Genomic DNA, 24,279 nt, shown 5'->3' with positions numbered 1-24,279 from the left:
CCCACATAATGAACATGCATGATAACTAGAGATAACCAAACCTGTCCCAACACCTTTATCTTGTGTATACAAACTTGAACGAGCTATGATAGATATGACCAATGAGAATGGAAGCCTACTTACCTGAGCACTCGTTGAATCCTAGAAAGTCATGCATGGTCCACATGAGAATGGCTCGTATATTGGCGGACCGTCGACCATCGCGCTTGCTCATATCTTCCATGATGGCGACCCCCTCCTCCCACAAATCTTAAGCTCATTGGCTAATGGACAAAGATAGATGTCCATATTCTTGACTTTGTAGTGGCTAGGAATGAGCAAGCTAAGGATCAAGTGCCCTTACTTCGTAGAAAACCATGGTGGGATGTTGTAGTTAACAAGGACTACAGGCCACACACTGTAAGAAGTTGAGCAGAGACCGAATGGGTTTACGCCATCCATAGCAAGACCAAGCCGAAGATTCCTTCGTCTCATGCAAAGCTTGGAAAGTAGAGTCAATGTGGCTCCATGCACGTGAATCTGTTGATATTTGTTGGAATCCATCTGTGGATCTATTCTGTGTATGCCACATTGTCAAGCTTGCCAAGCCTGATGTACAAAACATACGATGTATATGAGGGATAAGTGAAAAGTGTCTAAGAACTTTTTGAGGGATGGCTTGCCCTTGCGAGTCCTGTCAATACCTGTGAGCACCACACTTTGAACATGTCTCCATAGTCGCATACCTCCTCGAAACAACATGCAATCGTTGACACATGCATGGATGCTGTTGTAGTCCATGCCAAGCTTTTGTAAAACATGTCGTGCATCATCATGAGACTCAGGCATGGTATTTCCAAGTGATAATATATGATACTTTAGTAACCTGAAAAGAAATCATAAAACATTTTGAAAAAGCACAATTGTTTTTTATAATGGTACCGAAAAGAAATCAACAAAGCGTGCTTAGAAGGTACCTGAACAACTCGGTCACACTCGCATCGCTCCACCCGTATTTTGCTTGCACACTTAGGAGTGCAAGCAGTATTTTCAGGCAAGATACTTGGCACCCATCATATAATGGTATGGATGCTTCCTCTCTAAGCGGATCAAATATCTCGGCATCCATGGGCATCAGTGCATCAATCATTACCTCCATCTCATGCTCCAAGATTGTAGGAAAGTCTGAAAGGCTGCCTGTCTCTTTTGATATTGATGGTATAGACTGGGTAGTTCCTTCCAAGTGGTGAATTGGCTCAGGTACTCCATACATCACACACCCACAAACTCTTTTAACTGGCTGTAATAGGTGCACTCCTCCTCGGGATGAGACATCACCTCCATGTATAAATTTTTTGGCCATATCTAATGTTTTTATATATGATATTCAATTAGTTTACAAATATAATGCATATTGATATACACTTTTCTTACCATTTGCTCAAAGTCCGAGATCGCTTGATCAATGATCTCGGATTGAAACTCACTGAAGTGTCATATGTGTTCTATAGACAAGCGATGCTTTCATCTAATTACCCGCTTGCATTGAGAGCAAGGACACAAGACACTGATTAAGATACGTCTCACGATCTTGAATGTCACGACCTTCATCGTTTTCCATTTTGTCTAGTTACGACAAACAATGTGTTTTTGTTCTCATTCTCTCTTTTTTTTTCTTAATTTGTTTGAGAATGGATTTCTTCTCTTAATTTATTTTTGTTCTCTCCCCTTCCTCTTTCTTTCTCTCTCTCTCTTTCTTTGTTGCCCCTCTCTTTGTTTCTCTACCCCCTTATCTTTTCTCACTCATTCTCATCTCTCCCTCCCTCCTTCTCTCTCCCTTTCCCCATTTCTCTGTTGTCTTTCATGTTTATTCTCTCTCTCTCTCTCTCTCTCTCTCTCTCTCTCTCTCTCTCTCTCTCTCTCTCTCTTTTCCTTTCTTCTTCTCCTTCTCTCATTTTCTATCTTTCTTTCTCTCTCTCTCTTTCTTTATTGCCCCGTCTCTTTGTTTCTCTCCACCCCCTTTTCTTTGTTGCCCCTCTCTTTGTTTTTCTCCATCCCCTTATGTTTTCTCACTCATTCTCCTCTCTCCCTCCCTCCCTCTCTCTCTCTCTTTCTCTCTCTTCCCATTTCTTTGTTATATTTCATGTTTATTCTCTCTCTCTTTCTCTTTTCCTTTTCCTTTCTTCATCTCCCTATATCATTTCCTATCTTTCTTTCTCTCTCTCTCTTTCTTTGTTGCCCCTCTCTTTGTTTCTCTCCAACTCCTTATGTTTTCTCACTCATTCTCCTCTCTCCTTCCCCCCTTCTCTTTCTCTTTCCCCATTTCTTTGTTATCTTTCATGTTTATTCTCTCTCTCTCTCTCTCTCTCTCTCTCTCTCTCTCTCTCTCTCTCTCTCATTTCCTATCATTCTCCCTCAATGCGCCTCATTCTCAAGAAAAACCCTCTCATTGTTTCTCTCCATTTCCTAGTGTTTTCTCACTCATTCTCCTCTCTCCTCTCTCCCTCCCCCTCTCTCTCTCTCTCTTTGTTATCTTTCATGTCTACTCTCTCTCTCTCTCTCTCTCTCTCTCTCTCTCTCTCTCTCTCTCTCTCTCTCTCTTTGTTCCTTTCTTCTTCTCCCTCTCTCATTTCCTCTCTTTCTCCCTTAATGCACATCATTCAAAAAAAAAGTAAACAAAAAAAGAAAGAACAAGAACAAACCCTCTCTTTGTTTTTCTCTACCCCCTCATATTTTCTCATTCATTCTCCTCTCTCTCTCCCTCTCTCTCTCTCTCTCTCTCTCTCTCTCTCTCTCTCTCTCTCTCTCTCTATTATGTTTCATGTTTATTCTCTCTCTCATTCTTTTTTCATTTTCCTTTCTTCTTCTCCCTCTCTCATTTCCTCTCTTTCTCCCTCAATGCACCTCATTCTCAACAAAAACAAACAAAAGAAAAGGAGAAAGAACAAGAACAAACGAAGAGGGAGCAATGTACTCACCGCAAAGGCCCAAGGATGTATTCTTCGTCTCCTCTTCACGACAGCTCCTCTTCTTCATGAACAGTGACGATGGCGGCGGTGAGAAGCTTTCTTTCTCCCTTTCCATCCCAAACACACGATCTCTTTCGCTCTTTGCAACAAAATGCCGTGCTCGGGTTTCGACCACTTTTTTTTGTCTGAGTACCATCGCTATTTGCAACACCGTTGATATGCGTCGCAATTGCCTGTCGCTATTTCCCTATATCCTTGTAGTGGAACATTGGGTGCCAAATGCCCTTACTTTCAACTCTATAATTCATAACCTTTGCAAGTTTGGGAGTATTATAATTTTCCAAATAGTTCTTGCAATTTTAGCGAATGTTCTATGCAAGTGTGATTGGTAATGTGCTGAAATTTTTATCAAAGAAATGATGACATATGATTGCTTGCCTAACAATCTTACTTCCACTCCATTAGCTTTTTGTAAAGGCAAGGATATATAAAATGAAAAATGATATTTCTGCCATGTCTATAAGGATGTGAAGTCCTCCATTTATAGAGCATGACTCATAGTACAAAGATTTTCCCATTAGACAAAAGTACACCATAGTAGAATAGACTCTCTCTCTCTCTCTCTCTCTCTCTCTCTCTCTCTCTCTCTCTCTCTCTCTCTCTCTCTCTCTCTCTCTCTCTCTCAAGTTGGTACTTAGAGCTTTCCACAAAGTGTAGATTGTGAGAAAAGATGCTCCCTATATGTGGAGTCGTTATGGTGCCTAGAGCTCTCCATATACCCTAGCCACACAAAATAGCCACACAAAGTGTAGCTTGCATACAAAGCCCCCTTCGTTTTTGTGATGCCATGCTTTATCTAGGCTAGGTGCGGAGCATCTAGTATTTATTATATGGAGCTATACATATGTATATATTGTAACAAGTGATAGTATTTACATGTATGTATATTTATTATATGTCACAAACACACACAAAAATTTAAATAACATATGTGCACATCAATTACATCATATAAATAATATTAGTATACACACAAGCATAAATATACCTAATATTAACAATTGTGATTATTAATATAACTACTTTAGGATAACATTATATTAAATCTAATTACTATGTATAGTATTAATGTTAATATGTGATAGTATTTACATGTATGTATATTTATTATATGTCACAAACACACACAAAAATTTAAATAACATATGTGCACATCAATTACATCATATAAATAATATTAGTATACACAAGCATAAATATACCTAATATTAACAATTGTGATTATTAATATAACTACTTTAGGATAACATTATATTAAATCTAATTACTATGTATAGTATTAATGTTAATATAAGTATTGATATTAATAATTATACATAATACTAAGAACGCAAGGTAATTGTTTATAGACTATTATGCATATAATAATCATATGAGTATTAATAGAAAACACAATAATGTTATTATCTCATTAAATTATAGAGATAATAGTATTATATAAATTAATATTAATTATTAATTATAATAATAAATATATTTATTTATTTATTTATCTTGTATATATACATCATACAAAGCTTTTTGGGGGATGCCACATTGAGCATGTTTAGCCCTCCTATCAAAAGTTCTAAGGGTGGGCCACATGGTCACAATAACAAAATATGATGCATATATTGATCTTTTCTAGCCAAGAATACTCTTATTGCATGAAGTATGGTTTCATGTATGAAGTGCACATTGTTCTCGTAACATATATATATATATATATCTCTCTCTCTCTCTCTCTCTCTCTCTCTCTCTCTCTCTCTCTCTCTCTCTCTCTCTCTCTCCCTCCCTCCCTCCCTCCCTCCCTCCCTCCCTCCCTCCCTCCCTCTCTCTCTCTCTCTCTCTCTCTCTCTCTCTCTCTCTCTCTCTCTCTCTCTCTCTATGCTTGCAATTCTTGACTCAATTCAGCCACCATTTATGAATTATTGGTTAGTGAGCTACTTGTGGTATTTAGAAGTTAGCATCTTTTGATGCTATGCTAAGTCATTGCAAGCTATCCTTCTTATATGCTATAACTTAATATTTAAAATATTATAATTTATGTAATTAGTTACTATATTTGTGTTAATAGTTATAAAACTTAACATGTAGTAATATTAAAATTTATACAATATCAATAGAATTACTAATTTTATTGTTATATATGTTAATATAATTAATAGAGTGTATGAGATAGTTAATACATTGCATTATAGGATAGTTTATCATTAATGGAATGCTAATATGATTAGTATAAAGCATTGCTTATATATTGAATATGATTTTTAATTTATTTATTTTTTTAATTAAATTTTTACTAGTATATTTATTGAAAATTAATACATCAATATTAATATCACTAACATATCAATCATAACTATTAGTATAGTTATTCATATACATAGGTATTATTAATGTCCTGATATTAGTATTTTACATTAACATATTAATATCAAGTTAATAATATAATATTATACAATATCAATGTCAGCTTGAAATATCAATATAATAGTAAAATGTTAATATGATAACAATGTTAATAACATTTTAAAAGGATGCATTGATAAGATTCTTAACTACATTGACTAATTAATACATATCGATATCTATTAATAAGATTATTATAGCATGGATATTATAGTGGTTGACAGACTCACCAAAGCAGCTCATTTTATCCCAACAAAAATTCAGTTTACTGCTTCTCAAGTGGCCAACCAGTTTATGGAGCATATTTTTAGACTACATGGATTACCGCAGGTGATTGTCCATGATAGGGACTCAAAGTTTATGAGTAACTTTTGGCAAGCGGTATTTACATCTATGGGCACTAAGTTGGCTCCATCTACGGCTTATCATCCTCAAACTGATGGACAGGCAGAGAGAGTTAATAAATGGTTGGAGACTTATCTTCGCCATTTTTGCTATGATGTCCAAACCTTATGGGATTCTTGGTTACACCTGGCCGAGTTTGCTTACAACAATTCCACTCATGCGAGCATAGGAGTTTCACCCTTTGAGGCTTTGTATGGTTACAAGGTGCCCTTACCCACAGTCATCTTTAATGAAAAGATCAATCCTCATGGGCAGGAGGAGTTGGAAAGAATGCAGACCCTTCTTTAGCAATGCAAGGTGAATCTAAGGAAGGCTCAAGATCAAATGAAGATGTATGCTGATGAGAAGAGGAGGCCATTAGAGTTCCAAGAAGGAGAGTTGGTTTTGTTGAAGGTGCCCAAATCCAAGTACTCTACGTTAAAAGATGGATCCAGTAATAAGCTTGCCCACAGGTTTTATGGCCCTTACAGGATCCTTAAGCGGATTGGAGATTTGGCATACAAACTAGAGCTTCCCTCTTCTACAAAGATTCATAATGTCTTCCATGTTAGTAAGTTCAAGCCCTATTATGGTGATCCAGTGGATATAGTTGATGAGCTGCCACCTATTGATGAAGATGTTTTTGTTCAGTACATCCCAGAGACTGTTATAGGTCAGCGCGAAAAGAAGCTTCGATCACGTTCTATTGTGGAGTATTTGATCAAATGGAGAGGTTTAACATCTGAAGAGGCTTCTTGGAGACCTGATTCTATATTGGATGAGTATCCATACTTGAGGGAGACATTGGTGGTTGGTTGAAGCCTATTGCTTATGGAGCTAGTATTGATGCAGACTGGTTCAGGACAGCACGCTGTTTTAGAATAGTTTTTATCGTACCTAATTTTTAGAATTAAGCTATCTATATGGGCTTAAAGTACTCTTCAAGAGCTTCGTTTTGATATATGGTACATCTCATTTGGACACTTCTATCAAAAGTTATGGCAAATTTGGTCCAGCAGGGATTGTTTATTCAGCAAGCTGTCTACTTTGTTCTGGGACTATTTGTTGAAGACTTTATGGCTCCATTTGCTTTTGAAGTATTTCAAATCATGTATATAGTTGGGCCTTACTTCCGTTCTTCAAATTCAGCTCTTGTAATGGTCATTCTTCATTCATTTTCCATTTGTAAAGCTGTAAAACAGAGTAGTACTCTGTTCTATCCATCTCCTTTCTAGTTGTTTCTAGGTTTGTTTTTTAGGACAAAAACTTTTGGGAAGGGATGGATTGTAAGAAGCTGGGAATAACAAATAAGTGTTAATAATGTTGATATTATGCCATGTCACACTGACATTGGTATAAAAGGAGAGAGGATGTAAATTTTCAAATCTTTTTGACACATTAATACAATTACAGTCTTTCTCTCCCTTCTTGCTCATAGCTTCTATAGCTTCCCCTTCTTTCTTGTCTTTCTCTCTCTAAATCTAGTCTTTCTCTCTCCTCGTCACTCTTATTCTCTCTGTTTCTGCAGTCTTTCTCTCTCCTCTTTCTCTCTCCCTGGTTCTCTCTTTGACACTAATTATTCTAATAATTAACAATTCTAACTACTAATTCATTAATATGTTTTTAACTATTTCTAACTAACTACGAATCTAATTGAATCCTAACTACTAGCTAATTAATACATTTTATTTCTAACTAACTAACAATCAAACTAATTTCTAACTAATTAATACGTATCGAACCATTTCTAACTAACTAATAATTAAGAATGAAAACTAATTGTAATTAATGATTGACTAACCTCAATGACTATAAGAGACTAATGCTAGACTAATGGATCGAAGTAATTCCTGGAACAGATCAGACAGACTGGATCCGAATATCATACGAAGCCAACAAGCCGACTAGAACAGATCAAATAGCTTAGATCAAATGTCACATGAAGCTAATGAGCAAACAATGTAAAGAAGGTAAAGGCCACATGCAGCCCAAATGGCGCGAAGAAGGCGAAGGCCTCATGAAGGTGCCACTCACCAAGGCGAAGGCTATGAAGGCGAGGGCTATGAAAGTAGATGAAGGCTTATAGGAAGGCCAAACACTTTAAAAATGTAAAAGGTAACTTGAAGGCTTTTATTTTAAATGTAAGCTAAAAGCTAAAAACTATAAATGTAACATTCAAAAAGCTAAACATTTCCTTCTCTTGAAATTTAGAAAATCCACTAAACGTTTTTTCCTCCCAAAATCACACGAAAAATTCAAAAAAATATAAATAAAAATTGATCTTACACTGAATGTGTAAATAGTTTTTATTATTGTTAGACTTATTATATTAATTATAAATAAAAAGTTACAAATATTCTATGAATAAGTAAATAATGGCTGTAACAAACCTCTTGGATTATGGGTGCTATCCTTATTTTGCTGACAAGGCATACATTTCATAACGAAGTCCTTGATATCTTTCCACAATCCTTTCCAATAAAAGCTTTTGCTAATCCTGTCATAAGTCTTGAAAACTCCCAAGTGTCCAGCTAAAGGCGAAGAATGTAACTCCTCCATAATTTTCCGCTTAAAAGAAGAAGTAGAGGGAATAACAATCTTGCCTTTCCACCAAATAAGACCATTTTTAAGCTGGTAATGTGAGTTTTCTTCCATAAGACCTTGCTGTAATTTCTGAAAGATTTGGCTGAATTCCTCATCTAAAAGATAGGCTTCCTGTAGTTCTTCAATCCAATCCTTATGTAGTTCTGTCATGGCTGACACTTTGCAGGCCCACATACGAGAAAGAGAATCAGCCACTATGTTATCTTTGCCCCTTGTATGAGTGATGTCAAAGTCATAATTCTGTAATGTAGCTACCCATCGACGTTGCTTTGGAGTGAGATTTGACTGAGTAAGGAAATACTTGAGTACCCGGTGATCACTATGTACTCTGAATCGGCTGCCATATAAGTAATGGTGCCACTTCTTGATTGCATGCAGGATAGCCAACATCTCCTGGTCATAAACAATCATGGCCATCTCCTTATCTGTAAGCTTACGGCTCTCAAATGCAATTACTCCATGCTCTTGAAGCAAAACAGCCCCAATGCCATGGCCACTAGCATCACACTGTATAGTAAACTCTTTGGAGAAATCCGGGCATACCAAGATAGGAGCAGAAGTAAGTAGTTCCTTTAACTGGTTGAAGCTGCTATCTGCAAGAGCATCCCAAAAGAAAGCCTCCTTCTTCAACCTGTCAGTCAAAGGAGCTGCAATTGCCGCATAATGCTTTATAAATCGGCGATAGAATGAAGATAGACCAAGGAATCCTCTAAGAGAGGTAGTAGTAGTAGGTGTTGGCCAATCACTTATGCATTGCACCTTCTTGGGATCAGCCTGTATTCCTTTTTCACTGAATATATGTCCCAAGTATTCCACTTCAGTCTGCATGAAAGAGCACTTCTTCTCCTTAGCAAAAAGCCTATGATGTCTCAACACGTCAAAAACCTTCCTCATATGTGACAAGTGATCCTGTAAAGTCTTGCTATAGATCAAAATGTCATCAAAGAACACCAAGACAAACTGAAAGAGGAAAGGTTACAAGATCTTATTCATCAGGCTTTGAAAGGTAGTTGGAGCATTTGTAAGCCCAAATGGCATCACCAAGAAATGATAGAGCCCACGATCAGTCCTAAAAGCAGTCTTGACTTCATCACCCTCTTGCATGCGAATCTGATGATACCTTGATCTCAAATCAATCTTCGTGAAGAATCGAGCCCCCTTAAGCTCATCAAGCAAATCATCAATCCTGGGTATAGGATACATGTTCTTCACTGTTATCTTATTGAGATCCCTATAGTCAATGCACATTCTGAAAGATCCATCTTTCTTTTTGACTAACAGGACTGGAGATGCATAAGGTGAAGAACTTGGTTCAATAAATCCCATTTCAAGAAGCTCTTTGATTTGCTTGGCTACTTCCTCTCGTTCACATTTTGATAATCTGTAAGGTGGCTTATTGATTGTCTTTGAGTTGGGCTCCAAATCAATGGGGTAATCCACCACTCTCTTAGGAGGCAATGAAGTAGGTACTTCAAACAAATCTCTATACTCCTCAAGAAGATCTATCAAGGCTGGATGGTTTGCTAAATTATTGGGTTGATCCTATGTTTCTTTGTTCAAATGCAAAACAAATATTTGTAGGTGCTTCTTGTACTCTCTTTTGAGTTGTTGAATGGTGATAAGCTGAAAATCAGATCTACTAGGAATTCCCTGTAAATGGATGAGCTGTCCATTGGAGATAAACTCCATATATAACTGTGAGAAATCCATAGTGATCCTGCCTAATGTCATCAACCAATCACAGCCAAGTACAATATCTATGGGCCCCATTTCTAGAGTGATCAGATTTACTTTGGCTTCAAAATTTTCAGCCAACTGCAAAGAAACCTGTGGGCAAATCTGTGTGCTGATTTCTTCTTCACCATTAGCCACTTGTACTCTAACGGGCTGCTGTAAGTCTGTGGGAACACAATTTAACTTGTCCATAATGGACTTATTGACAAAACTGTGAGTATTGCCATTGTCTATCAGGATGAACACTGGCTTTCCACATATGCTTCCCTTCATACGAAGTTTATTAGGGCTCTTAGATCCCGTCCAAGCATCCATAGAGATAGAACAATTAGTGGCAGCAAGCAACTCATCACAAGATCCACCAGGGTCAAACGGAGCATTTTCACCTGGATCAAAAGGAAAAGAGTCGACTGGATCATAAAAGTACTCCTGTCCAACATCCTCCTCAAAATCTTCATTTTCAGCATTGATTGCCACTGCATTAGCTTCATCTATATCATCTTCAAAGTCCTCAAAAACTAGCATACTCTGAAGCTTTGGCTTGACATTTTTGTATACATACTTTGAAGCATGATCACGTGTATACTTTTCTCCACACTTGAAGCATAAGCCCTTGTCCTTCCTTTCCTTGTAAAGATCCATGGGAATAGATTTGGGATTTGTATTAGCTGAAGTGGACTTAGGCTTGTTGTCACCCTGCTTAAATTCAACCTTTGGACTGTTTGCTGTCCTGAAATTACTTTGAGACCTGGAAGTATTAAATGGAGGATAAGTTGGTACCCGTAAGCTCCCACTAGGCACATGATTGCTGCCATAAATGTTACCAACTTGTCCCTGCTTTAAAATTGTCCTTGGCTGTCCATAACTTGGCTGAAATGAAGACTCTTTCCTATACTTTCTTCCATAGCGCTCCGCAAGCTCAATAGCCTTGAAAAGTAGAGTAGGATTTTGTGCCATAACATCAGCTGATAAAGATGGCTCTAAACCATACATAAACTTGTGAAGCTTGGCCTCATAACTGATGCTTTCCACATACATGGTCAAGTTGAGGAATTGGTTTGTATACTCTCTTACACTTAGACCCCTTTGTTCCAAACCATACCATCTCCGTGCTAGCTTCTCTTTCTCAAGAGGTGAAACAAAGACTTCAGCCATAAGTGCCTTGAAAGCTTCCCAATTCTCAATAATTACATTCTCTTTCTTGATATACCTCCACCAAGTATGGGCAAATCCTTCTAGATGCAAGGAAGCAAAGTGAATCTTCATATCATCAGTTTTAGGGTATATATCAAAGTAAGACTCCATCTTAGAGGTCCATTCCTCTAATTCTGATGGTGAAGATGACTGGCCATTAAATTTGGCTAAAACAATTTTGTCCTTGAATTCTCTTTCATGAAAGGGTTGCTGTCCCAAAACTGGTTGATCAGGATTTCCAAGTATAGAACCTCCAAATTGAGACTGAAATCTTCCAACAGGTGGCTGAGAATTACTATGTAATCTTCCTGTTGGTAAAGTACCCCTGGAATTTTGAGTATCCAATCCAAAAGCTTGAGTATTGGCCCCATTCAAACTACCCAAATAGTCATCATGCCTTTGTGAAGCTTCTCCTGCTTCATACTGACTATTTGGAATGCCTCTTCTTCCAATAATCCCATTTCCATGACCATTTTGGTTAGATGGCTGAAGTGGGACTGAAGGGCCACTGTTTGAACAAGCCTTCTCATTAACTTCTTTTGATGCCATTTGCAATTGTATGAAGTTAGAGATTTGTGCCATGAGTTGGTCATTGGATTCTACCAACTTATCAATAGAAGCCTTGGTCTGGTCGGTAGATAGAACCATCTGCTCCATTCTTGACAAGATGGCCTCATGTCGTTCCCTATGTCTTTGTTCATGGGCACACAAAGTATCATTGAGTATATTGATTTCTCCTTGTTGTTGAAGCTCTTCAGGGTTCTCTTGAAGTGTGCTATCCATCATGGAATCCCTGATTTGTTGAGCATAATCGTTTTGGACCTTATTTTTGCCTTTATGTCCTGCCATACTAGTGCAGTCCTGCAGTACCCCCTGTTAGTAAAATGGCTATAACTTTGGCTAGGAAACTCCGATTTCAAAAAAAATTTATGTGAATCGAAACTAAGTATGCCCTCTTCGAGATGAGCTATAGCATGCTATAACAGGTTTAGGACAGAAAATTCTGTAGCTGGATTTCAGAGTCTAAACTGTCCAGTCCTGCAACCTGTCTAGACCTGTAAGTGCCATTTTTTGACCCTATAATGCAAGATAGTAACCCCAAATGGCTACCAAACCCTGCAAAAGGGTATATAGAACCTGTGGGTACCCTATAATACCTGCACCTATGCTTCACCAATGAATGGTGTACCTGTAACCACCTGTAAATACCCTGTAAGTGACCTGTAAATTCCCTGTTTTACCCTGTTTTGGTCCTATAGGTACTTGAGTCCTTGGAAAGTCTTCAATCTTCAATCCTCCACTCGTTGTACCTGTGTGAGGGATAAAACGGCATGACAGGCTCCCTACATGGGCTCCGAATCACCGGGAGGTGGGCAAAGTTCCCCCTGGGTCGATTGGTTGCACCCCTTCGGGATCTTCGATAGTGAGGGAGGGTCACCTCTCTTTTGTCCCACTATCTCCCCTGGCATCCACCTTTTTCCTCGGTAGGAATATCAACATGGCAGAGGCTAGTGTGCTAAGCAATCAGCATGATATGCAATTCAGAAATATTCATTCAGCCTTTCATGAGATGGAATTGATTGGGATTAGAAAAATTGAGATAGGAGAAGGGTCTTACCGATGCAATTCAGTGACTCACTGATTGCTAGTACTTACCCTTTTACAATATTTCAATAAGGCAAAAGAAAATCAGCCAATCAATTGGATTAGAGTAAACAAATACATCAATCAATGGATTCAGTCAATAGGATTCAAGTGTTATGCTGAAATTTCAGATTGAAGCCTCTAATTCATTGATTGGAACTAATATGCATTAAGCAAGCATTGCATTCATGAATAGATGGATTCAAGCAAAGGTTGGCTGAGAATTTGATTAATAATGTTCAATTCTTTAATCTCTCAATCAAATGGATTAAGCTCAGCAATTGGATTAATGAGAGAGATTAAGAATTGAAGAGAAGTACCTTTGACATGGCTGAAGATGACTTGATCAATCTCAAATGTTTGATAGAGCCCCCGGTTGTCCAATGTTGGTAAAATAATCCATAAGGCTTGCTTATCCAGTGCTTGAGAACAATCTTGAAGCCTCAAATGCTTGAAATTGAAGCATTAAACCTGTTTCCCCCAAATTTTTGCTCCATAGAAGCTCTTGATCTTCAATCTTTAACCATTCCGTGCTTAATCCTTGCAATTTGTTGAAGAATCCTTGCTGAAATGATTCCATGGGTCAAAAGGATGAAGAATTTTCAAGAAATTGTTAAGAAATGAAAGCTTGGGCTGAAGCTTTCATGGCTGCCCATGGACTGTTCACCTAGGGTTTAGGAAGAGCTGAGGAATCCTTGAATGGAGCTGAGAATCTTAATATTGCTGAGGATTTATGTTTGAAATGGATCAAGAAGAGTGCCAGAGCTGAGGGGAAGCAACCTGCACCACAATTTTCGGGGCTGCTTCAGGCTCCATGGCTGCAGCAAACTTGAGCAACCTTATGCTCATATTGAAGGTCTTGAGTAGAGGAATCTATTCCATATGATAGTTGGCCAAGAAACTTAGGGGTTTGAGAGAGATGAACTGATCTTTAGGGCTGATCTTCCATGAAACCTGCAGGAAACTCCAGGAAAGGGGAAAGAGAAACCCCTCTTTTCAAAGTAACCACAGTTTGTTCCCAAACTGGGCCCAGTTAACCATCCTTTACCCTAGTTACCTTCAATTTTGCATAAAATTTGATAACGTCCAGCCATTTAAGCCTTTACCCGCCATATCTGACCTTGGATATCTCCAGATGTAGTCTCTTGCTAACTGTAGATGTCCTACAGCACTCCACTAGTCATTGTCTTGTACCATTTTTGTCTGAAATTGATTTTGAAATAGGAAAATGGGACTGAAAATGGAAGGAAATAATGGATCAAAGACTCAAGCTCTGATACCACTTGTCAGAGAGAGAACCAGGGAGAGAGAAAGAGGAGAGAGAAGACTGCAGAGGAGAGAGAAAGACTGTAAGAAGAGAGAGAATAAGAATAACGAGGAGAGAGCAAGACTAGATTTAGAGAGAGAAAGACAAGAAAGAAGGGGAAGCCATAGAAGTTGTGAGCAAGAAGGGAGAGAAAGACTGTAATTGTATTAATGTGTCAAAAAGATGTGAAAAATTACATCCTCTCTCCTTTTATACCAATGTCAGTGTGACATGGCATAATATCAACATTATTAACACTTATTTGTTATTCCCAGCTTCTTACAATTAGTTAGTTTAATTGTTGGACATTTTTATTTGACTTATCTTTTTTCTCATTTTTTCTACTTTTGGGACCTTTTTAATCTTAATTGTGGCATTTAATATTTCATTGTTAAAATTTTTAGCTTTCAATTTTTTTTAATGAAATGCTAAAAATATAATAAAGTAAATAAATAAGAGAGAGAGAGAGAGCAAGATCTGACAATCGACACATCGAACTACAAGTAAGAGATGCAAGAGAGACCCGGTGGTCGAGACATTGATGTGCAAGCAAGAGACATAGGTACATTGTGACTTTTCCTTCTCATGCTTGCACTCGATATGTCGTTCTTCTTATGCTTTCACTTAATACATCTTGATTAATGATTAATTAATCATGGCATAGATTAGTTGTGTTGTCATCACACATCGATTATGTTATCGTGGCACAATGATTAGTTGTGATTACTATCATTGCATCGACAAGCTTACGTTTATTAATTTATTATATTTTAGATAACTAATTAGATAAAAATAAAGTATTTATTAACTTTATTAATTTATTAGTATATTTTTGAGTAGTATTAGTTAATTAGTTAGACTTATTAGTAGTATTAGTAGTTGTAGTATTATTAGTGAGTTAATTAGACTTATATAGTATTAGTAGTAGTTAATAGTTAATTATTAGTTGTAGTATTAGTAGTTAGACTTATGTAGTATCAGTAGTATTTGTAGTAATTAATAGTTAATTAGTAGTGAAATGAAAGGAAAAGAAAATGATATTTTGAATGTATGGAAAAAATGAAAGCATAATGATCTTTCAAATGTATTAAAAAAATGAAACCGTATTTCTTTTGAACAAATGACATATTTTGAATGGATGGGGGAATGACACATTCTTCCATAATTATTTAAATACAAAGAGACATGTGCCAACTCTTCGACATGCCATATAGTATATTTTTTCACTGTATTTATTCTTTGAAGTATAGTTAATGCTTATCAATTTATTTTTTTATTTGAATTAATATTAAGAAAAAAATTTAAAATCATCATTCTTGAACATAAAAGATATAAACTAGCTTTTTATTTTTTTTTAAATGTGTAATTACAAAGTATAGCATGTTATTTTCATGAACAAGTGTAGTGTAGTTGAATGATAAAAATGTATTGTTTGCATCAACATCAATGGACGCTACGCAAAAACAAAGTCACAGGGCATCCTTCAGGAGTTTTGGAAAAAGGAAAACTATGGCTTGTAGAAAAACATCATTAAAACCCTTTCCTACAACTTGGTACGACATAGACAAATTCAAATCTTCTTGGGCAACAAAATGTGAAAGCATCATTGGAACACTAACAATGTCTGCGTCCTATGGTATAGTCACAATGTAACATCATGATGTCATATCACAAAAGAATGATGCATCTATAGAAGAAATACAAGTAACAATGGCTTTGTCAAGTACTATTCTCATCCTTGCATACCAACAATACAGAGTCAACATGATGATAACGAAATGCCCAAAGATGGAAATGAATACGTGATCTCACTATTACCAAACTACACAAAATGAATTCTCAATGCAAACTCATTATAGCTTCAACTCTTGAGCATAATTGATATATCCATCTTAGTCTCCAAAACGACAACAACAATTGTTGCGAATGGAATCTGGGACCGTCGATCAATTCTTGACAACCCTCTAGTCTCTTAGAATGATGTATCACTTTTGTAGCCATCTACTAGAATTGACTTGACTATGTCATATATTGCAGATGTGTTCACTTTCAACATGCTACATAATCCACTGATCCAGAAGTACATGACTATAACAGAACATTCACATCCAAGGACAGGGCTTCCTCAATAGGCAATCCATCGAAAGGATTCTAGAGCTCCATCGTGAAAGCTCTCCATTCAACCCAATGCTCCAAGAAAAACATGAGAATGAAAGAGATTACAATTTGTTTGACAATATAGTTGAGAGCCAAGCTAGCGACATGCATTCCAAAGAGCTAATCAACACAATTTTGCATGCATCATATTATAAAATAATAATCGTCTCATAGAAAGACCAACAACGTTTAGGATAGACAACTTGCATGTAAGAAGCTCCCCCTGCCTAGATATCACCTTGGAAAATGTAGTGTTTATGTTCCTATTTCCACTTGGCTATGGCACCTATGATGGCAACATCTATCTTAGTGAATACATTAAGATGCCGGTATCAACCCCGTTCTCTGTAGCTAAAATAGGTTGTCTTGATTGCAAATAGCATAACCACAACTTGCCTACAAAGGGACATTGATAACTACATGCGTGCAAACAAAAACAGTTCCAATGAGGAGGTCTTTAGGCAGATCCTCTGCTATAGTTTTCCCACTTCAATTCTAACATCCCCATCTTGGCACTAGTGTAACTTGTCGCAATGGTTGACATATGGGACATGCCTCATTTCTTCCTTACGTTCACTGCAAATGAAGTCACTAATACAAGGTGGGATGAGATCAAAAAGTTGGAATGTATTGCAAAGGAGTTCAATCTTGAATTCTCATGGAAAGATTGCCCTGTCGAGTGCACCATCCCCTGCCACATCAGGTTCTATCGTTTCTTCAACTAGTATATTTTTGGTAGAGCTTCTTGTGTTGGGCACATCTAGATAGAAGACATCAAGAGACTAGGACTGCAAGACTTGAAATCAAACAAGAAAAAGTAATTTTCGTTGCAATGTTATAAAAGCCAATGTCACCCATCAAAGTGGCATTAAATTGTATGCAGATCTCGATAGTCACACGAAGTAAGTTTGTCGAGTATAGCTCCCCTACACAAATATGACAACAGAAGCTCACAAGGATAGGGAATATCGTCATGCACCCTGTAGATGTTTATTGTATCCGATCATCGAGCTTAGAGCATGTAACATTCTATCAATACCACAAAAACTACATCATTACCAAAACCACCACTGCATCTAATCTTGAACCCATTCTTCGTGATGCTTATGGCAATACCATGGAGCAACATACTAGACTAGTTAGTACGATTCACCGATTTTCACCCAGGCCACCAAATTGAAGGTTTCCTCTTTAACACATTACTGCAATGAATAAGCTTTAGGTCAGAGTGCGAACTAATAAGCACAGAGAACTCGGCATAATCATATTATATCAAGTGCCAACTCCGTGGTCTTGTGGCCAATGAGGAAGACCTCGAAATTTTCAACATGGACTATACGTAAAGAAACTTGCTCAAACCCACCAACTGAAGAACATGATCATTCAAAAAATCTCTTTCATCAAAGACAACCCAGTGACATTCATAATCCCTCCAACAGCTTATGATTGAGAAAGTAGCATTGCATCAACACGGATAAGATGTTATAGCTCATGAAATAGTTTCAAACAATTCTTGATAGTACTCTAAAAATAGAACAACAAGTTGTCTACAACCATCTCATCGATGTGACATATGGCCTACATATCATCAGCGGCACACTAAGTAGTGAATAGAGCTTCCTTATATGTTACTATAGTTACAACCTCATTGCCAGGAATAAGATCGTACTGCTGACAGCAAGCATAGGAACAGCTACAACAAGACTATGTAGCCTATTCTCTACGGTCCACTACTAGTTCAAGATACTAGTGCTACATGCACAACAATATCCAATATAGTTGCAAGAGACATATGGATACTACATTGCAATAAAAGAAGTTGATGCAATCATCATTGATGAGATATCCATGTTAACAAGGACAACTTCAATATAATAGTGCGCTACATAATGAGCGTTTGCCAAGGCTCGCTGCTCAATCCATTCAGCAAGAAGCTCATGATACTATTTGGCAATCTTACACAATTACTGCCTATATGCAACCATCAAACTGAGATTTGTGAACAATGTCACATCACCTCCTCATCGTACTGGGTACATGGAAAGCAACACACTTTCCAACAAACCTCAGTAAAACACACATGCGGCCTACTATTTTCATAGTTTCTACAAGTGATTAGGCATTGTTGCCCAACAAAGCGAGAGATACATGAATGCTTACATTAGTGCATGATTGATGAGAAGGACGTCCTAGATTTCATTGACAAAAAAACAACAATCATATGCACAAACAAAGAAGATGTTTACAGCTACAACAAGCAGGTTCTACACAAATACTACATAGCCAAACAGATCAACATGATCAATGCAAACGACGAGCTAGCATTCCAGACCTGGCTACATGATGAGAACTTCGATGAGATAGAGAAGATAGTAGTTTGGGTGATTGCAATGATAACTAAGAACATTGACCTCACCATAGATGTAGCAAGCAATGCAATGTGTAAGATCGATTGTATTGACATATCAAAATGACAAAATGACATCAAGAATCCAAGTCACGATCCAATCAACGAACCAACAGCTCACCTTGCAGTGTAGCAAGCACCAATGCAAGGCACTAAATAGCAAGTGGTACCATAAATTCACACTCATTGACACTCGTATACATGATCACCACGATCACAAATCCCAAGGAGCCACAGTCAACCAAAAAGCACTTCTACATATAAGAAGCATGTTTGCACCTAAACTAGTCTACATAATGCTTTCCCACGTAATCGAAAGAAAAAAATAGTATATCATTGGCCTTCCATATCCATCTGCCTTCACTTTGACGCCTTTCCTAACACCATGACTCTAGTAGAGAAACAACACAACTCAACAAAAAACAAACAAAGATTAAATATAACAGCTTTCATCACACAACAATCGCATATGCTTCTTGTAGCAAGTAATAAAGCAATCTTCTAAACCTTTTTTCAAATGTTGTTTGTTAATATACTAATGTGTTTTCCTAATTTTCTTCTTCTCCTCATAGATTTATTAACATACTAATGTGCTTTTCTTATTTTTTCCTTTACAGATACACATCATCCGTCAAGGCAAAGATGACTTTGGATGAGGTATGCACAATCCAAATGATACCTAGTATGTATAAAAATATAAATATATTACTTCACTTAACCACATTGATCTATGTATGCAGATGTTCTAGCTATACATTCAAAACCACAGAAATACCTAGTGCTAGATCGAGAATTGTCTTGCAAATACAAAAAGTCATAGGTACGTAATGACAAACCAAATGAGAATGACAAACATTGTTGGGAAAAAGCCATCAACATATGTCAATGGCTTCACAACATACAACGACCTCCAAAAACTGATGGCCAAATCCACTCAAATTCTTGACAATGAATTGTGTCTTGCATTAGATGACAAGATCGCAATTGGTACACAACCTCCTACAAACTTCACAACATTCATCTTTAGTTAAAACAACAACGCTAAATCATATGCACTTAACATGCAAGACTTCTCAAAGACATACTCAATAAACCCAAACTTGAGTACGAAGACTCAATTGACAATCTACTACAAACAAGCATGGCCCAAGCACTTTTGGATACAAGAACGAATGGCATTAAGGGGTCAAGAGATAGCCTACATTAGGGGATAAGGTTATATGGACCAAAGGGTGGTAAGGATAGGCAGTAAGTGAATATAGATTCACTAAAAGTCAAGGTCTCTAACAATAATCTATAGATTTGCCTAAAGATACTAATGTAGTGCTAAAAGAGACTATTGTCTTGAGTGGTTGGAAGGTTAATAGAGTTTTTCCTAACTTTATACTTGTTGAAGGCAAATCATCCACAAGTGCTTTACAATGATATCAAAGCAAGGCTATAGCAAAAGATCAGGGCTGTATACCTGTGTATTGGCATTGCTCCATGATATATGACTAAGGTAGTAACCAAGGCATAGACCTTGGCATACCTAGCCATGAGGCTATGAAGGCTTCATACCAAGGCATAGACATTGCTACACATACAAGATGGAAGCATTCGCTTGAAGAAAAAACTTTTTAGGAGATCACCCATCCCATTATTGTCTACATAGAAGTATGTTCCATCAGTTTTTGGCCATCAAGTTTTTGGATTTGTTCCAAATGATGAAAGTTTTCATACCATCTCGAAACTAACCATCAAGTTAAGCCTTGGAGTTGTTCCAAATAATGAAAGAAGTTTTCAAACGCCTGCTTTGGAGGAGATAAAGAGCTTTTGAAGGACCTTTCAACTACCTCTTGGAATACAACACTTGTGGAGTTCTACCACATTGCTCTTGTGGTATTTTAAATTGTTTCATTGTGAAGACATTAAGGATAAGTGGTGAATTTTCTCTCTCAATTTCAAGCATCAACCATGTCCTCACCTTCACATTCACTACATGATGAGCTTGTAAATATGCATGAGGATGAAACAATGAATGATTTAGATTATTTAAATAAATTTGATCTAACGAATGAGCGAGAATTCAATGATTTAGTGGCTCGCACAGTGGCACTAGAGAAAAATTTTGGTGCTCTCAATGAAAATGTTACATAGATCTCAACACTTTTAAAGCAATTGGTAAAACAACAAGCTTTTGTTGGGGGTAAAGGCGCCTCTGCCTAGCCGCCCGTGTATTACTACACTGACAGTCACCACCACTACACACTGCAGATGGCGGGCGTCTATCACCGTCACTTTGTTCTTTATTCTTTTAGTGACAGTTTGAATAAAGGAAGGCCCGGTCACACATTGTGACTGTTGGAGTTCCCATTTCTAGTCTCTCCCTTTCTTGCTCTTGCTCTCCCGCCATAGCTCTCGAGTCCAACCTTCGATCCGTCGCTCCCTTTCAACTGGTATCAAAGCTTTGCTTTCCGACTCTTGAGCTTGGTTCGTGGCATTCTCAGCTTCCCATCGACTCCCCACTCACATTGGGTCTCCTTCCCAGCAGCCATAACTGATTCTCTTGAGCTCCCGTCACTCCCCGACTTCCCGAACTTCTTCTCAGCCTATTGAAGCACCATCAAGGCATTGACATTGAGGTATTGCTTCATTACTTTAGAGAGTTTACTTTAGTTCTCAGGCCTCACAGGCTGTAAACAAGTTGTGGGCAGCCATAGCTCACACCTCTTGGAGCTTCCTTCTCCTGGATCTTGCTTCCAGCCTATCAAGGCTTGCTGAGGCTTGGTGTAGGCCTTCTTTGGACCTCATTTGTGCCCGCTTTGGGCCCCATTATTGACACGTGGGACAGCAAACCCCCCAGCCAGCTCACGTTTTTTTTGCACCTGTTTCAAAATTTGGCCCAAAAATCACTCTTTTTGTCATATCTCGGGCATTCGGAACCCGATTCAGACAAGGTAAGAGTCTAAGTTGGGGTTTTGGCATGCTCCGAACGCGATGGTGATGTTAGACTTGCCAAATTTTGATGATGGCAGAATCTTCTGCAACAGATTTCAGGTCTGAAACAGCATCTATTTGTATGTCTATGCTTGTTTGGGTATGACGACATAACCGGTTTGATACCTATTGCATCCCGATTGATTGGGGAATTGAAGCTACATGTAATGCTATGATTTTGGCCTGATTTTGGGGCTGGAAATACACAGTTTATAATAGTAAATGCATGTTGAATACTCTTGGGCTGAAGCTATCTTTCATGCTTTGACATATGCCTATCGGTTCTGGATGTATATCTTGGGTTATGCTATGATGTATTGATCATCGAGGGACGACTTTGAGCTTGTCATTGAATCCGGATGCTTTTGGAAGCTTGAGCTTATTTCAGCCCGCACTTATTGACATTGGTATATGCTTTGACAGTGATGCTTCTTGGGTTTATGCATACCCGTTGCCTATGGCTTGATGCTCATGTCACGGTTGATTACCCTATGCATATGTTGAGCTTGAGTGCTCATTGAAGCTCCACCTTGGATGCATTTTGGATTATCTAGAGTAGTCTTGGATGTTACTTGGCTTGTCAGAGTTTGGATTGGGATGTATTTGATGTCTTAGATGCTTACGGATGCTACATACGGATGCTCTACCACCTACATATTCGGGATGTACTACTGATGTATTGTCTTGGACTTATGTCATTGGCACTGTGTCTTGCCTTGGCTTGAGCTCTTGAGCTCGTACATATGACTTTTGTGCTAGTGGGAGCATACTTGAATGCTTATCAGACATTGAGCAGGCGGTACTTTTATGCATTGAGCTGTTACATGCTATTAAACAGTTACAGACACTTGAGACTTTGGGAGTTCTTACCTTTTGGGATGATACATCATATGTCTTGGTTCACTGTATGCTTATGAGCTAAGTCTCAGTTTTGGATCCGTATCTTTGTGAACTGACACCTACTTGCATCAAGTTTTGGTAGTAGCATGAACACTTTGCCCCATTGCTGGGGAGGTGTGCCTACTCACTGGCAGATGTTTGTATGACATACTTGGGTGTTGGATTCATGATTATCGACCATCATATGCTTATGCTATGCCCACATGATGCCAGCTTCGGTCTTGGCAGTATCTGTTTGCCTTGGGATCCAATTTTGGCACTGTTAGCTCTCTTTTACTGAAATCTGAAATTTATTACAACAAGCATATATGTATGGACTGAGATGTATTTTTCATGCTAAAACACTCTGAAATGATGTACTTTCACTAGTACTTGGTGGGCAGTAGCTTCGATTCCACTTTCTTCGCCATTTTTCCTCGATTTTGGCAATTTTTTTGTTATTTTCTGCAGTAGATAGCAAGCAATTTTGAACTGTCTACAGTCTTCAACCTGCATTATGGCGAGTTCGTCCACTGATCATGCTATTTTCAACATCACTAAGCTTGATGGTACAAATTACTCTTATTGGAAGAGCCAGATTTGGCAGGTGTTGGTGCAGAAATCGTAGATCAAACCTTTGAGGTTAAGTGGGCCTCCGCCTGCAACTATGCCAGATGAGGAATGGCTTGAGCTTGATGAGTTATGCAAGTCCACCATTGTATTGTCTCTCACAGAACAGGTTCACTATAATGTATTTGAGGAAGAACAGAGTGCATGGCAGTTGTGGGATAAAATCAAGAATCTCTATGACAAGAAAAGTCCAGCGAGTCAAATATATTGGCTGAAGCAGCTTATGGATCTGCGCATGAAGGAGAATGTGACTATGTCTACTCACTTGAGCCAGTTCCATGCTATACTCAAGAACTTGACTTCGCATGATATCACTTTTGCAGAGGATGTCACTCCTCTTTTCTTGCTTGGTACTCTTAATGAGTCATGGGATGTATTCCACACTGCATTATGTGCCTCTACTGCTACTTGAAATTATCTGATATTGAGAATGCTCTTCTGCAGGAAGAATTTGGATGCCTCTCGTGTGTCTCATGCTATGACAGTTAGAGGCAGGAATGATGAATATGGAAAGCATGGCAGTGGTAGTGGCCGTGAACGGGATTCTCAGAAATCTCGGTCCAAGTCTCGTGGGAAGTCACGTAGCAAATCCCGTGGCAGGAATGCAGATGTTACTTGTCACAATTGTGGGAAAAAGGGCCATATTAGGCCACAATGCCATGAATTGCGCAATGAAAGGTGCAAAGACAAGGGGAAAGACAAAGTGCAGGATAAGTCTTCTGATCGGAGCATAGTACCTGCAAAGTCCAATGTTAAAATTGACGAGATCAATGTTATGCAGCCTGAGAATGTTGATGATGATGATTATATCCTAGCAGCTTCTTCTAGTGCTTCGCAGATGACAGAGATACACTCTATGTGTGCACAGTGTTGGCTCTTGGACTCAGGTGCGTCCTTTCATGTGACACCTTGCCGAGAGTGGTTTCATTCATACCGTACTGTTTCGGATTCTGTGCGCTTGG

This window comes from Lygodium microphyllum, chromosome 16, assembly GCF_053477565.2.
Source record: "Lygodium microphyllum isolate KBCC chromosome 16, Lygodium_microphyllum_v1.1.10, whole genome shotgun sequence".
NCBI lineage: Eukaryota > Viridiplantae > Streptophyta > Polypodiopsida > Schizaeales > Lygodiaceae > Lygodium > Lygodium microphyllum.
Note: the sequence above shows the minus strand (reverse complement) of the source record.